The 13815-nt window shown below is 36.7% G+C and overlaps 1 protein-coding gene across 6 annotated transcripts in view; it reads right to left on the minus strand.

The window, feature by feature from the left end:
• The window catches only part of BACH2 (BACH transcriptional regulator 2), a 354491-nt gene that overhangs the window by 79205 nt on the left and 261471 nt on the right, over window positions 1-13815 (minus strand). The gene's annotated exons all lie outside the window — the stretch shown is intronic.

The following is a 13815-nucleotide window of genomic DNA, read 5'->3' on the forward strand; positions in this document are numbered from 1 at the left end:
AAATGAATCATTTTAAAGTATCTGCAATGCTCTCTTGATGAAGTACATGTAAGCTCCTAGGTTGATATTTGGCTAAGATGCCAAGCAGAATAGGTATCTGATCACAAGACACAATTTAACAAGTGAGGTAAACTGTATGTGTTCCAAAGTGTAGATATGGCCAGCTATTGCAATTGCCCTCTGCCACTTTAAGACAAAGCAGAGCGAACATCATGCTACTGTTGTGCATGAAAATCTCTTGAAAAGAATTGTGTGTCATTATCCCAGCAGACTGGATATTCATCCTGATGAAGGAAACACAATATATCACATTAAGAGTCACAAGAAAGATGTATTCCACAGTGAAGATTACTTTTACAAAAGGGTTCTTTGCTGTAAGAAGTGTCCACTGATGCACTTTAAACAATAGTATCTGTAACTAATTTGCATAACATGGTTTTTCAGTAATGTCTTCTACTAGTATGGATTCCAATAAAGTTTTACTTTCTTTTTGGCTTCATTCTTACTTTAATAACTTTAACACACAATAAACTACATGTATTTATAGTGGGTGGTTTGATAAGTTTGGCATATAGCCACAACCGTGAAACCATTAATCACGATCAAGAGAGGGAACATAGCCTTCACGACCAAAAAGTCTCTTTATGCCCCTGAATAGTCCCTCCCTCCCACCTCTCTGTGGCCCACCCCCTTGAAACAACAGTTTTGCTTTTTGACACTATATATTAGTTTGCATTTTCTGTATCTTATATAAATGGAATCATACAGCTTATATTCTTTTATGTCTGGCTTCTTTGACTCAGCATAGTTATTTTGCAATTCATCCATGTTGCTGCATGCATCAAACATTTGTTCCTTTATTGCTGAGTAGCATTCCATCGTATGGATACAGCACAATTTTTTATCCATTCATCTACTGGCAGAAATTTGGATGTTTCCAGTTTGGGGCTATTACAAACAAAGCTGCTCTGAGTTAGTGTATAAATCTTTGTATGAACATGCTTTCATTTCTCTTGTGTAAATTCCTAGGGGTAAAATGGATGGATCATTTGGTATATGTAACTCTAACTTTTTTTTAAGTTTATTTATTTAATATGAGAGACAATGAGCAGGGGTGAGGCAGAGAGAAAGGGTGGGGGTCAGAGGATCAGAAACAGGCTCCATGCTGACAGCACAGAGACCAATGCAGGGCTCAAACTCACAAACCGAGAGATTATGACCTGAGCCGGTCAGTTGCTTAACCCAATGAGCCACCCAGATGCTCCTATAAGTCTATTAAAAAAGTGACTGTCCCTGTTTTATACAGTGGTTGTATCATTTTGCACTTCAACAGCAGAGTATGAGAGTTCCAGCTCTTTCACATCCTTGTCGCCACTTGATATACTCAGTCTTTCTAATTTTGGCCATTCTAATAAGTATTCTGTTATATCTCTTTGTGGTTTTAATTTGTTTTCCTCTAATGACTAAAGATGCTGAGCATCTTTCATGTGCTTATTTGTCATCAATTTACCTCCTCTGGAGAGATGTCTATTCAGATTATTTGCCCATTTTCTATTGGGTTGTTTCCTTGTTATTGAGTTTTGAGCATTCATTATATATTCTGGATACAAGTCCTTTATCAGATATGTGATTTGAAAGTACTTTCTCCAAGCCTGTAGCTTGTCTTTTCTTTCTCTGAATAGTGTGTTTCAAAGAGCAGAAAGTCTTCATCTGAAGAAGACCAATCAAGCAATTTTTCTTTTATGGATCATGCTTTTGGTGTCATATCTTAAAAAAAAAAACAACTTGGCTTAAACCAAGGTCACATCTTCTGTACCTAATTTATACCTAATATATATATTTTTAATTTTTTAAATGTTTTATTTATTTTTGAGAGATAGAGAGAGACAGAGCATGAGTAGGGGAGAGACAGAGACACAGAATCTGAAGCAGGCTCTAGGCTCTGAGCTGTCAGCACAGAGTTGGATGTGAGATCATGACCTGAGCTGAAGTCAGACGCTTAACTGACTGAGCCACCCAGGTACCTCTATACCTAATATTTTCAATGCAATTACAAATAGTTTTGCTTTTTAGTTTAAATTCATGATTTTTCATTGCTAGTATAGAGTAATGCAAATGATTTTTGTGTATTGATCTTGTATCCTGCAGCTTTGCCTAACTTATTAATTCTCATAGGCTTGCTTTCTTCCTTCCTTCCTTCCTTCCTTCCTTCCTTCCTTCCTTCCTTCCTTTCTTTCTTTTTGGTACATAACATAGATTTTCTACATAGAAAATTATGTTATCTGTGAATGAAGACATTTTACTTCCTTTCCAATCTGAATGATTTCAACGTCTTTTTCTTGCCTTACTGCATTGTCTAGAACCTCTAGTGCAATGTTGAATAGAAGCAGTAAGAGCAAACATCCTTGCTGATGTTAGGGGAACACTTTGTCCTTTCACTGTTATTTTTGATGGTAACTATAGGTGCTTCACAGACGCCCCTATTAAGTTAAGGAAGTTTCTTTCAATTCCTAGTTTGCTGGGAATTTAAAAAAAAAAAATCAGGAATGGATGGTGGATTTTGTTAACTGTGTTTTCTGCATGTATTGAAGTAATCACATAGTTTTTCTTAAGATGTTAATATGAATAATATGAGTGATTTGAGTATTAAATCAATCTTACATCTCTAAAATAAACTCCACTTGACCCTAATGTACTTGTCTTGCTATACATTGTTGGATTCATTTTTCTAACATTTTGCTAAGAATTTTTGCATCTATGCTCAGTAGGATATTAATCTGTAGTTTTCATATATATATTTTTTCTTAAAAAATTAATTTATTTAAATTCAACTTAGTTAACATACAGTGTAGTATTGGTTTCTCATATATATTTTTAATCAGGGTAATGCTGGTCTCACAAAATGAGTTGGAAAGTATTTCTTCCTCTTTAATTTTCTAGAAGAGCTCTTGTAGAATTGGTATCATTTCTTCCTTAAATATTTGGCAGAATTTACCTGTGAAGTCACCTTGACCTGGAATTTTAACTACAAATTCAATTAAAAAAATTGTCATATTCATTATCAAAAAGTTGTACATAATATTTCATTATTTTCCCTTCAATATCAGAATCTATATTGATGCTCACATTTCTGATATTGGGAATTTGTGTCACCTTTCTTTTCTGATCAGTTCAGCTAGAGGTTTATACACTGAATCAATATTCAAGGAACTAGTTTTTTGTTAAGTTGATTTTCTTTATTGTTCTGTTTTCTCTTACATTGATTTCTCCTCTCATTGTTGTATCATTTCTTCTGCTTACTTTAGGATTTAATTTGCTCTTCTATTTATTTTTATTACATTTATTATTTTTTAAATTTTATTTTAATTCCAGTACAGTTAACATACACTATTACATTAGTTTCAGGTATAAAATACAGTTATTCAACAATTCTATACATTACTCAGTGCTCATCATGATAAGTGTACTCTTAATCCTCTTTACCTGTCTCACCCATTCCCCCTCTGATAACCATCAGTTTGTTCTCTATAGTTAGGCATCTGTTTTTTGGTTTGTCTCTTTTTTATTTTGTTCATTTGTTTTGTTTCTTAAATTACACATATGAGTGAAATCATATGGTATTTCTTTCTCTGACTTATGTCACTTAGCATTATACTCTCTAGATCCATCCATGTTGTTGCAAATGGAAAGGTTTCATTTTTTTTTTATGGTTGAGTAGTATTTCATCACACACACACACACACACACACACACACACACACACACCATATCTTCTTTATCCATTCATCTGTCAATGGACACTTGGGCTGCTTCCATAATTTGGCTATTGTAAATAGTGCTGCAATAAACATAGGGGGGCACATATCCTTTTGAATTAGTGTTTTAGTATTCTTTCAGTAAATACCCAGTAGTGGAATTACTGGACCATATGGTAATTGTATTTTTAAATTTTTTACTAACCTCCATACTGTTTTCCACAGTGGCTATACCAGTTTGCATCCCCACCAGTAGTACATTAGGGTTTTTTTTTTTTCCACATCCTCCCTAACACTTGCTGTTTCTTGTGTTTTTGATTTTAGCCACTCTGACTGGTGTGAGGTGTTATTCCATTGTAGTTTTGATTTGCATTTCCCTGATGATGAGTGATGTTGAGCATCTTTTCATGTCTGTTGGCCATCTGGATGTTTTTGAATAAATGTCTGTTCGTGTCTTTGGCCCATTTTTAAATCAGATTATTTGTTTTTTGGGCGTTGAGTTTTATAAGTTCTTTATATATTTCAGATACTAAGCCTTTATCAGATAAGTCATTTGAAAACATCTCTTATTCAGTAGATTGTCTTTTAGTGTTGTTGACTGTTTCTTTTCCTGTGCAGAAGCCTTTTATTTGGATTAGTCCCAATAGTTTATTTTTGCTTTTGTTTCCCTTGCCTCAGGAGATATATCTAGAAAAATGTTGCTAAGGCTGATGTCAGAGAAATTACTGCCTGTGCTCTTTTCTAGGATTTTTATGGTTTCAGGTCTCAAATTGAGGTCCTTAATCCATTTTCAGTTTATTTTTGTGTATGGTGTAAGAAAGTGGTCCAGTTTCATTCTTTTGCATGTAGCTGTTCAGTTTTCCCAATACCATCTATTGAAGAGACTTTTTCCCATTGCATATTCTTGCCTTCTTTGTCAAAGATTCATTAACCATTAATTTGCTCTTCTTTTCCTAGTTTCCAAAGGTGGAAGTTGAGATAATTAATCTGAGATCTTTCATCTTTTCTAATAAAAGCTTTAGTGCTATACATTTCACTCTAAGTAATGCTTTAGCAGCATCTCACAAATTTTGAAATGTTTTTATATTCATTAATTTTAAAAGCCTTCTAATTTGCCTTTTGATTTCTTCCTTGATGCATACATTATTTGAAAATGTTATTTAGTTTCCAAATGTTTGAAGGAGATTTAAGATATCTTTCTCTTACTGTTTTCTGATTTATTTATTTATTTAAAAAAAAATTTTTTTTAACGTTTATTTATTTTTGAGACAGAGAGAGACAGAGCATGAACGGGGGAGGGGCAGAGAGAGAGGGAGACACAGAATCAGAAGCAGGCTCCAGGCTCTGAGCCATCAGCCCAGAGCCCGACGCGGGGCTCGAACTCACGGACCGCGAGATCATGACCCGGGCTGAAGTCGGACGCTTAACCGACTGAGCCACCCAGGCGCCCCTGTTTTCTGATTTAATTCCCTTGTGGTCAGAGAACAAACTCTGAATGACTTCAATCCTTTTAATTTATGGACACTTGTTTTATATCCCAGAATATGGTCTATCTTGGTAAATATTCCATATGTATTTGGAAAAAAAAGTGTGTTCTGCTGTTGTCTGGAGTGTTCTGTAAATGTCAACTAAGTAAAATTGTATGATAAGTATTGTTCAAATCTTCTCTACCTTTGCTAATTTTCTGTCCATGGGTTCTATCAAGATATTGAGAAGAGGCACTGAAGTATCTAACTATAATTGCATATGTGCCTATCAGTTTTTGCTTCATGAAACTTAAAATCCTGTTATTAGATGCACACATGGCTAGAGTTTTTATTTTCTCTTGATGTATTTATTCCTCTACCACAAAATGACCTTTTAATTCCTGGAAATATTATTTGCTTTGAAATCTAATTTGTCTGATATTAATATAGTCATTTCAGCTTTTTCTGATTAGTGATAGCATACTATGTCTTTCTCCCTTCTTATCTTTTTAACCTATTTGTGTCTTTATATTTAAAGTGTATTCCTTTCACAGTAATTTTCATCTCCGAAAACTGTGGTTGTCATCTCTAAAAATTCAGTATGGGTCTTTTTTAGATCTCCCATATCTCTACTTAAGATATTTAATCACTCATGGGGCACCTGGGTGGCTCAGTCAGTTCAGTGTCCAACTTCAGCTCAGGTCATACTCAGGATTCATGAGTTCAAGCCCCACATCAGGCTTGCTGCTGTCAGAGCACAGCCCACTTCAGATCCTCTGTCCCCCTCCCTTCTCTCTGCCCCTCCCCGGCTTGCGCTCTCTCAAAAATAAATAAAAATGTTTAAAAAAAGATATCCAATTACTCCTCTAACTTTTTGAACATTTGGAATACTGTTATAATAACTAATTCTGTTAATTCCAACATCTGTGTCAGTTCTGATTTAGTTCTGATTGATTGATATTTCTCTTCATTATTAGTCATATTTCCCTGCTTTTGTGCATGCCTGGACAGTTTTGATTGAATGCCAGACATTGTGGATTTTACCTTGTTGGATGCTTGATGTTTGTGTGTTCTTATTAACATTCTTAAACTTTGTCCTAGGACTCAACCCCTTGAATTATGGGTTTTCTAGTCTGGCTGATAGGAATGTGTATTATTCCTGATCCTCTGTGAGCTCTGAGTACTGTTCCTTCTAATTGTTTTGGGTGACTGTTTTCCCATTTTTGGTATTTTTCTAACACACATATGCTAATGAGTACTCTGCAGAATATTTAAGGAAACCCTCTGCAGATCTCTGAAGTTTTCTCTCTGTGAAGCTCTCTCTTCTTTGCTACTCTGCTTTCCAAAGTATAGCCACCACACTCTCTCCAGACTATTAGCTCTGTCTCCTTAGCTCTGGTTGTCAGTCAAGATCTTCTTTGGTTTCTCTTTCCCCTGTCATTGTCTGGAAACACTCTCAAAACAGTAAGCTGGGCTCAGCTTATTTTCCTTCTTTTAGAGATCAATGTCCTTTGTTGCTTTGTGTCCAATGTCTTGAAAAGCATTGTTTGATATATTTTATGTTTTTATAGTTGCTTCAGGTGGGAGTAAATTTAGAAAATCTGGTACCTGTTATTCCCTCTTGGCTGGAAGTAAAAATCCTTGATTTAGTCTTTATGTTATAGGTACACCAAATATGTTACAAATAATAATTTATCACATTGCTAAACATACAGTGTAAACTTCACTTACTATAAATGAGGATTTGTAATACCTACTTACAAAAATATTTCTGCAAAAAAGAAACTTTAGTTCTTTGTATTACAATAAAAGATGGACTATCTGTAAGCTTTATTTTCTGGAATCATTTTTTGTGCAATAAGCACAGCATTTTATTTATTATTATTTTTAAATGTTTATTTATTTTGAGAGAGCAAGCGAGAGAGAGAGAGTGAGCATGTGCATGCAAGGAGGGAGGGGCAGAGAAAGGGAGAGGGAGAGAATCCCAAGCAGGCTTCATGCTCAGTGCGGAGCCTGTGCAGGGCTGGATCTCACTACCACAAGATCATGACCTGAGCTGATATCAAGAGTCGGACACTTAACCAACTGAGCCACCAAGGCACCCCGAGAATAGCATTTTAAATGAGACAATTCAGTTACAATGACCATTAAGCCATGGAATAAATCTGAATTTACATGGCTTTTGTCTTTATGACTAGTTAATTGCTCCTAAATTCTTTTTTTAGTAAGAAGACAAATATTTCCTATCCTGGCTTCTTTTACATGAAATGCTTCCCGGATTTTCTTATCTCCCATATAGGGTCTCAAGTCTGATTTATTTTCTCCATTCTTAGTTCTCAAATTATTACTCTTTTTCCAATCACATTCAGTTTTCTCAATCAGTCTATGGAAATTTGTTTATTTATTTACTCATTTAAATCACAATGGCTTACATATAGCAGGCAGTATTCAAAACTAGGTGGAAAAATTAATGTTCTACAATGTAAATGCTATACTCAATTCATAAGAAGGAGGAGATTTATAAGAGATAGTTCATTTTTCCAATCCATTTGTTGTGTAATTGATATTAATGCACTTAACACCAAGAAGCCAGAAGCTTGCTATAAAGGATTCAAAGTCTTAAGTTCTTTAGTGAAGCACAAAATGAAAGAAAATCCAAAGAGAAATGAAAGTGAAGTGCAGCAGAAAGAGGAATATACCAGGGATCCAGGTCTTTTCATCTGGCTCTGGCACCGACCAGCTTTGTGGATTCTGGATAAACTGTCTGAATTTCTCTGGATCTGCTTCCATATTTGTAAAATGAAAAATCTGAACTAGAGGATCAGCAAAGTTCTTACATATCTACAATTCTAGGAGTCTTAGAGTCTATAAAATACCGTATTGGTCACACAAAGTGGGTCACTGTTATTGTAGCTGAGAGGAGCTAGCTTTCTTTGACCTTATAAAGACCATTTATATACCTTCTTTTATTGTTGTTGATGTTGCATGGCTTAAAAAAAAAACCTACCTCTAAAGAGGTGGTTACAGGGAATGGGGTAGACAATATGCAAGGAAAAAACAATGCCTTTTTGGAGAGAAGGAACCATAATCCCAACCCCTGCTCTCACAGGTTCCAAGTTAGGAAGGTCTGCCTGGATACACCATGATATCCCTGAGTACATGGAGGAGAACAAGTCCCTTGAGGTGAAATTACCTTTCAGAAATGGAGAATAGCTCTTTCAGTTCTGGACATCTTAGCCCATAGGTTTATTCTGGGAACCATGGCTGAGTAAAGGAGTACAAACTAAAAGAATATGTCACCTGGGAACCCAAAGTGCAGTTTCACTGAGGTCCGAGTGGGGGCCTGACTGCTATAGAGCAGCACTGGGTAAGGGTCTACCCTACTAGGTGGGGAGAAGTCCTAAATAGTGGTGAAGCCAAGGCAGTGGGTGGACTCTCAGATTCCATTTCACAAGCAAGATGGTTTCTTTCTGGCTTTAAGACAGCTGGGCAGAGGGGGCTCATGAAATGACTCAATATCCTGCCAATAGGGCAGGTTTGGGAAAATAAAGGGGTTGTAGCAATTTATGCTCCCCGAGTCAATGAAGAGGCTATGAACATGAACTGCTTTTTGGGTTAAACCTTCCAGAGAGTTTTAAGACACTTAAAACAGATTAGATCTGTTCGTTAAATGGTATAATCTAAAATCTATCATTCCCAGGAAGCTGTTGCTAGACTTTAACCTGTCTGAGGATTTTCATGCTTTTATTACATTATTCCTGGATAATCGTTCCGTATGCTATGCCAGCACCACTCTCTTCCTCTTGGCCTTTACATTCCTATTGGATCTTATCACACCCCTCACTGTTGGCCCCTCTTCAAGCATAATGGAACATACTGTTTCTTCTTCTTTTAGAAATCAGTCAGTCTTTCTCATCCTCCAGTTATCATGGGTGCTCTTCTAGGAACTCCCTCCAATTTGTTTTTGACTCACCAATACCAACCTGAATTCTGTTTCTCCTATCCCTGCATTATATCCCACTGAGTTTCTTTTTTTTTTTTCACTTGCCTTGCTAATATTAATTAAAAAACATCCCCCTGCCCCCAATGCAGCAAATCCTGAAATCTACAGCAGGACCCATGGGATCTAAGAATGAAATACTTTGTAGTGAGTAACTGAGCCCAGAATAGCATGTAGGAGTCTGACAGCCAGTCTTTACACTAAGCATTAGACAATGTGTTAAAGTGTGTAGACATTAGCTGAAATCAGATTGTAAGGAAGCTTTCCAAAGGTTCTGATTTGGGTTTTGGCTGGATCTCATTCTTCTTTCTGTAGGCCAAAAAACCCAGCTGCACATGTACATACACATATACCCCAATCATCTTATCATATGGTTCAGCAGTAAAAGTTAATTACTATTATTTTATCATAATATGCTCATTCCCTCAAAAAACTACACAGACCACAGCTCTCATCAGTCAAAGATGTCATATTAATGAATACAGACTTGCTTATTCACTTACTCATTCAGTCTTCATTCATTATTGGTTCATATTCAGAAATCAAAACATCTAACACTTAGTTCTGAAGGTTAAAAGTATAAATTGAAAAACCAAGAAGAAAAAAAATCTACAGTGGGAAATCTGAAAAGCTAAAATTCACAAAAAAGTAGTATGTTAGGTTTTTCAGACAACCTGTCATGTCTAGAATGGCTCAGATGAAAAGAAATGAATACACCTTGCAGGTAATGAAAAAGACCGAATTATAAACCATTTCACTTGAAATTCCAACCACATTTCCCATAGAAACAGGGCACTAAATAAATACTTTTGTGAATCAAACACTAAACTATTTAGTAATTGCTGACTAAATTCCTGCTCTTATCAAGCATGCTTTTTTTAAAAAAAGTTATTTACAATGAAACTATAAGGGTTAGTTTTTATAAAAGAAAGTTATCAAGTCTATAGAAATTTTAGAGTGCGTAGTGCCATTAAAATTACTAAGTTATTGCTTTTGGATTGGAAACACTTTTCAATCTCATCAAGACTCAAACTTCTTACTTAAAGTGGAAAGCAATCCAATTTCAGTATTTTATAATGGAAAACTGGAGTGCCTGTCATTTAATGTCTCTAATGCCTTAGATAGCTAAAGTAAGGGCCTGACATTGAGCAGCTAAAACGTTCTGTGTTCTTTATTTACTCAAACACTCCATCTGCGTGTGTGCTCGTCAGTGCCAAGGGAACTGAAATTTAAGGCTGCTGTTAGAAGGAAGCACTTGCAATTGTATCATCAAATCCTTAATAGCTCTGAATGGTTTTTGTACTTCAACATAAACTTCCATCTTCTTTGACCTTTCAGGAGGAAGTTCAATTTACTGACATAGTTTGTGACAATGGTTTTTACTGTACAGCTGAAAAAAAAAAAAAAAAAAGAAACCAAAAAACATAAAGAGTTTAGGGACAGTTATCATAAGCCCCAATTTTGGAGTGATTTTTGTTGATGATGTTGTTGTTTCACTCATTTTTTAAAAACAGACCAAAATAAAAAATAACCCAAGCTTTCTAAATATCTAGTAATAAAACAGTGACAACTACTTGCACGTCTGTATTTAGATGTGAACTATATGGAGAGGCAAGCTATGATACAGAGGCTGGGCTAGAAGAAGTATTGGAAGGCCGTACGTATTAACGTAAAGGTGATAAAGAATTAAAGATATTTTACACATCCACCAAACTGGAAAGAATTACAAAGTCTGGCAATTTCAAGTGTTTGTGAAGATGTAAAACAACAGGGACTCTCATACATATGCACTGATTATGACCCAGTATTTCCATTTCCAGGTTATGCCTGAGACACTCCTGCACGTCTGTGACAGGAACTTTGTATAAGAGTGTTCACAGCAGCGTTCTTCAGCATTGCTCCCAACTGGAAACAGTATGATGTCTGTCAGTAGCTGAATGAACAAATACACTGAGGTATATTCATATATTCATATAATGGAAAGACACAAAGCAAGTTAGAGCCACATGCAACAACATGGATGAATCTCACTAATCTAATGTTGAAGACTGAGCTGCAGAAGCAAGACACAAAATAATATACACAATTGGGTTCCATTTATATCAAGTTCAAAAATGGGCAAAACTTAAATATCTAGGTATACATATGTAGGTGGTAAAACTATAAAGGAAAGACTCAGAACAGAAGTTCCATTTGTGGGGAGAGAGTTATAATTGGACAGTGGTACTGGGGGGAGGGGCTCAGGGGTGCTGTCATAATGTTCTATCTCTTGACTTTGATATGCATTCACTTTGTGTTAAATTATGCATTTGTCTAATGCACTTTTCCATATCTACATTATATTTTGTAAGTAAAAAAGAAAACCCCACTCCAAATTAAAGATCCTAGGAAAGGATTAACAGTTCAAGTTACCTGCCTCACGTTCTACCACTTAATCATGAAAGTCCTAGGGTGGGCTTTGGGCTTCAAATGAAAACACATAAAATCTGCAAAAATGGGCCAAATGTGGGGATGAGGCCCTTCAGGAGAAGGTGAGAAATCTGAGGTTGGCTTTTGCTTTCGAACAGGACTCTTTTCAGAGATCTTATGTTTCATCTTCTCTTGTGAAAACCAAATCACATCAATGCACTTCCATGTCCTTATCTATAAAATGAGGAAATGGACTAGGTGACCTGCAAAGTATTTCTAGTTCTAATTTCTATGGTTCTATAAAAGTACAAAAACTTTTGGAAAAACTTCAAACATGAGCTTCTCTAACTACAGTTCTTGAGAAGGCTATTTTTGAGAAGCTAGAGATGGTCAAAATAACACAGCTGGCTAGAAGGGAGAAATGCCATCGCGTAACTTCTGGGAGCCATGAAGCAGAGAGGAAGACTTGCCCAATAATGCGATGTGCAGGACAGGTTCTCAGAGGCTGTCTTAGATATATGGCTATGGAATCAAGGCGGGGGGGGGGTGGTTCATCAACTCCTCCTGTCTGAGTCTCCACCCAGTGATGTCATGTGAGAGAACACTTTTTAGGGCCTCAGGGAAAGCTACAGTTTGGGTTTAACAATAACATAGTACATATAGTGTCATCTCCAAAAGTAGATGAAAGAAATTACATGCTTTGAGATCAGTGGGTGAGAAGGACTCCATGCCAGGCTGTCCAAGATACGCCAATTATCGTTAGTGGAGGCTGGCCATGATGGGGGTGTGTGTATGGTTAGGGAGAAGAATGAGCAGGCAGAAAGTGTGGAATTAAGGACTGGCAGATTTGGATACGCGGTCCTGTGATCATCTACCCTGCTCCTCTTTTCTATATCTTGATGCTTGTTTTTGGTTCTTTTGAAATAGTCCCCCAGCTAAGGGTGTAGCCAAAGCCCCCATTTATTCTGCTGGGGTAGGTCCTTTTCTACCCTTGACTAGTTTTCTTTTCTATCTTGTCACTTCCAGTTTGTCTCTTATACTACTTCTTTGTATCTATGTTCTCCATTTATATTCATTTCTCATACATCAATCTCTGCTTCCTATTAGCATTTGCTTCTTGCCTTATTAGGAGGTAGAGGACAGAGAGAAGTCATTTCGTTTCTACATTTTTCTTTATCAGGGCATCTGTGTGAAATATTCTCTCCCAGTATCCCCTTCCCTCCCCTTCTAGCCAGAGAATATTACCCTAGAGCTTCATGCTGCTAATGTGAGAAGAAATTACGAACAGTGATTAGGAGGCTAAATAAGGGTGGTGGAACCTATTTACTTCATTAGGTTCCTTCAGGGAAAAAGCAAGGATGGGAAACTAAGAGATAAGGGTTAATACTAAAAGAATAAAAGATCCATTTGACTCAGAGCAATCTTCAGTCTGCCTGGATTCTATCAGACACCCTTCTCCATGGGGAAATCATTAGAGAGAAATGACATGCAAAGTACGCCATAAAGCATCTGAGTCAAACCAGAGGGAGGATGACTCAACGGATCATTTTACATTTTAATAGAAGGCACTGCAGATTTGTACCCAGTGCACAGTTCAACACAGGGTGCACATCCCCTCCCCAAAACTTCTCCATCGGGTGGGAGGGGAGTTCCCAGAACTGACAGAAATTATTCTGTCTTAGATAAGAACCAAGTCAAAACTCGCAACAGAGAATCAAAGACTAAGAAAAGACAACAGATAGTCAAATGCAGAAAAGAGGGGAGACTGCAAGTCTGTCTGATTCCAACTTCAGCATTACTGTCAAAACTAAGACTGTCAAAAACTGAACTCAGTAATTCGTGGACTTCCAATCTGATGAAGGGTGGGGGGAAGAAAAGGGAGTGGCAGAGGGAAGCAGGAACGGAAGGAGGAAGAAAGGAGAAAAGAAAGAAGAGAACATCTAAGTGTTATAAGTAAAAAAAAAAAAAGCTCCTTGAATTAGCTTCAAAAGGTACTGTGTAATACTGCCAGAAGTTTACCCACCAGGTCAGTGCCCACGCTCGGCCTGGGTGTCCACACGAAGTCAAGAAACCATATTAGCGATGCCAGAGTTCCCAGCATATTTTCTGGGCTAGTTTATTGCTGGTAGGTTCTAACAAGTGCAACCTGCCAAAGGTAAATTCATCTGAAGAGGAGTCATAATGC

This window comes from Panthera onca, chromosome B2, assembly GCF_046562875.1.
Source record: "Panthera onca isolate mPanOnc1 chromosome B2, mPanOnc1 haplotype 2, whole genome shotgun sequence".
In the NCBI taxonomy this organism is placed as follows: Eukaryota; Metazoa; Chordata; class Mammalia; order Carnivora; family Felidae; genus Panthera; species Panthera onca.